At 46.7% G+C, this 3,390-nt stretch overlaps 1 long non-coding RNA gene across 1 annotated transcript; it reads right to left on the reverse strand.

Annotated features, from left to right (window-relative positions):
* Positions 1–266: 266 nt before the first annotated feature.
* Positions 267–3,100, reverse strand: LOC144326876 (uncharacterized). The gene is made up of 3 exons (XR_013391759.1): positions 2,878–3,100; positions 1,868–1,963; positions 267–864 (listed from the first exon to the last, which is right to left on the reverse strand). It is a non-coding gene; the product is annotated as an uncharacterized LOC144326876 (long non-coding RNA).
* Positions 3,101–3,390: the final 290 nt, after the last annotated feature.

Raw genomic sequence — 3,390 nt, forward strand, 5'->3', positions numbered from 1 at the left:
CAGGCTTACAATCTAAAAAGACCCCTCCCACAACAACAACAAAAGTCACGGAAGGAAAAGGGATATGGAGGGAATAGGAAAATCAACATAAAAACTTGGGGACTTTCTAAACAGTGGTTCCTGTAATCCAAAGAATCCTGGGAATGGTAGGATGCCAGGAAGTGTAGCACTGTGAAAGGTACACTGGAGCCTTCGGGTTTCTTTGGGGAAAGCCTTGTGCTTCGAATACATGGTATGTACGCAGCCCTATGAGCATGGAGAAAGTCCACAGAACAAGGGAAACCATGAAGCAGAGGCTGGATACTTCTTTCCTTTCCTTTGATGCGGTGTCTGATCCACACCAGCCATCTCAATGGCAATATGTCTTTTGCAAGATTCCTTGCATTTCTGATTAAAATCTAAGGGCAGTCATTGGCTGAGTTTTGCTCAGAGATGACCCAATGAAATCAGGGGGCGGGGCTCGCTCAAGCTGGCTCATTCATTTGAATGGGTCTGCTTTGTCGAATGCCACCCAAACGAGAGCATTACTTCGGCTGGCTGAATATCTTTTGTTAAAATCCGGGATGCCTTTTTACAGGGTGAACCTCCTCAGCCAGAAGTTAAATCGAGCCTCGGCTGGGGAGACAGGGCTCAGCAGAAGCCCCACTCCCCTGCCCACCTGCCCCACGTCCAAAGTTAGGACTGGAAGTTCACTAATCACCAGGTCATCTATATATACCTTCCATATTCATCCACCATGACCCCTGCGATGAGTGCTCCAGTAAGGCCTCCAATAGGGAACAAACTGATGGCAAGGCCTAGCATGAAGGACAGATACTGCTGCTCTCCTGGAGTCTTCGCAGCATCACCCATGTCTTCCATGAGCTAAGAGAGGAAATCATATCATGGGCAGGGTTAGTGTATCCACAACACATCCTAATCAGAAGGAACTGGCACCCTTGCAGGTGCCACATAATACTCATATGTAGAACTTCTCTCTATAAGAGTGGCAGCATTTGCACTTTGGAACTCCCTGCCTCTTGATATCAAGCAGGCGCCTTCACTGTATTCTTTTCGGTGACTGCTAAAAACGTTTTCTTTTGAGAAAGCCTATACAGACACATAGAGCGTTGGTGTCTGTTTGAATCAGGTTTTCGGCTTACCCTTGATTTTAATTTTAATTTTTTAAAAAGGTTTTAAATAGTTGATTTCAACTTTGTAAAATAAAACCCTAAGCATTTCATTGTTTTCTTCTTTCTGTAAATGGTTCTTCCTCCAGCCTTGTCCACCAACAGCATCTACCAATGGTTGCTCAGAAGAGAATGTGAGCCTTGGGCTGGAGAAAGATCCTCCACACCTGTTTTAAAGTCCCACTAGACACTTTCAAGTTTTTGCTGCAAGAGACCAAGGCTCCATCGTCACCAAATGATTTCATTTGTTAAGGATGCTGAGAGTTGTTAGGAGACCCCTATGGCACTACGCTGAGTAAAACTTGGTGGGAAGCCTATCTTATTTTAACTAATATATATGCATTTATCTGCACTAATAATATACACATTTTATTTTTTGTATACACTAGCTGAAACACTGCACCACAAAATTCTGAGAAGTGTGAATTTTGAAGGGTGTTCCAGTTGGCAACTTGTTTTGGAAAGTGTATTCTAGGTAGTTGTGCCCTTAAAACACAAACTATTTCAAATTTCTCTCCACCCCTAGATACAACCTGAAAATATCAGACTTTAGCTGTGATTCCTGGATCGCAAGGGGTTCAACTAGATGACCGCTGGGGGTCTCTTCCTACTCTACTGTTCCGTGATTTGCTAACTCCCAGAAGCTTAGTCAGAAGCCCCTGTTGTAAGAAACCGCCTGTGCCGCAGGGTCCTCTTACCAGCACTGGGGAATAGACTACCCAGAGGATGTAACCATATTGGATAGATCCCAAGCTGGTGACCAGCACTGTTCGGAGAAGCGAATTTGTCACCTCCTACAGGAAATCAAAGCAGCAGATAAGAGCAGCTGTCAGGCAAAGCGTTCATCAGTGCATAAGGTAAAGGTAAAGGGACCCCTGACCATTAGGTCCAGTTGTGACCGACTCTGGGGTTGCAACGCTCAGCTCGTTTTATTGGCCGAGGGAGCCGGCGTACAGCTTCCGGGTCATGTGGCCAGCATGACTAAGCTGCTTCTGGCGAACAAGAGCAGTGCACGGAAATGCTGTTTAGCTTCCCGCCGGAGTGGTAGCTATTTATCTACTTGGACTTTGACGTGCTTTCGAACTGCTAAGTTGGCAGGAGCAGGGACCGAGCAACGGGAGCTCACCCCGTCACGGGGATTCGAACCACCCACCTTCTGATCAGCAAGCCCTAGACTCTGTGGTTTAACCCACAGCACCACCCGTGTCCCCATCAATGCATAGGACATAATTAATGAAAGACAAATGGCTTGGATCTTAAGGCAGTGTGGGCAGAGTTCTGCTCATAGGAGGAGTGTTTATGGTGCAAGGTGATATAACCTGTGGCCCTCCAGGTATTGCTGGACTCCATTTCCCATCAGCCCCAAGCCAGCATGGTCAGTAGTCAGGGCTAGTGGGAGCTGCGGTTCAGCAGTATCTAGAAGACCCACAGTTCCCCCTATTTCTGGACCAAAGGCTTCTGGGAGCCAGCAGCATCCTTTAGAAAAGAACGTAGCAGGGCCTGAGTGCAACAGCAGAACGCTCCCCAGTATTCTGGTTGTGTGATGTCACTTGTTTGATGTGGGAGGGTTGAATTTTAAAAATGGCCTCTTAGGTCAAATTGGACGGTTAGTGCATGGTGGGGATAATGCCAAGGTTGCAAGTTCAATCCCCATGTGGGACAGCTGCATATTCCTGCATTGCAGGGAGTTGGCCATGTCCAAACTCACCCATTTGTGAACTATGGGCTTTGGTTCCGGCACTGCCTTGCTATCAATGCTTCTTCCGGTAGTTTTCATAATTGAGTCTCAGCTGTGGGGGGAAGAAGAGGGACATTTTGTCAGGCGGTTATTGTCTCTTGCAACTTCTTTAAGAACATAAGAATAGCTAAACCTGGCATAGGCAAACTCCAGCCCTCCAGATGTTTTGAGACTACAATTCCCATCATCCCTGACCACTGGTCCTGTTAGCTAGGGATGATGGGAATTGTAGTTCCAAAACATCTGGAGGACCGGAGTTTGCCTATGCCTGACTAAATGGTCCATGGACAGCTCCTCCTGACAGCCTGTTTATTGGGCATCCCTCCTGATTTGTTTTTGCAGAGGTTTGATTATGGCTATGTACACGCCACGCATTTAAACCCTATGGCTCCCACCAAAGGATAATGGGAACTATAGTTTGCCCCTTATGGACCTACAGTTCCCTGAACCCTTTACAAGCTACAGTCCCCTTTAAATGTATGC

The sequence above is a fragment of the Podarcis muralis genome, chromosome 2 (assembly GCF_964188315.1).
Source record: "Podarcis muralis chromosome 2, rPodMur119.hap1.1, whole genome shotgun sequence".
Lineage (NCBI taxonomy): Eukaryota > Metazoa > Chordata > Lepidosauria > Squamata > Lacertidae > Podarcis > Podarcis muralis.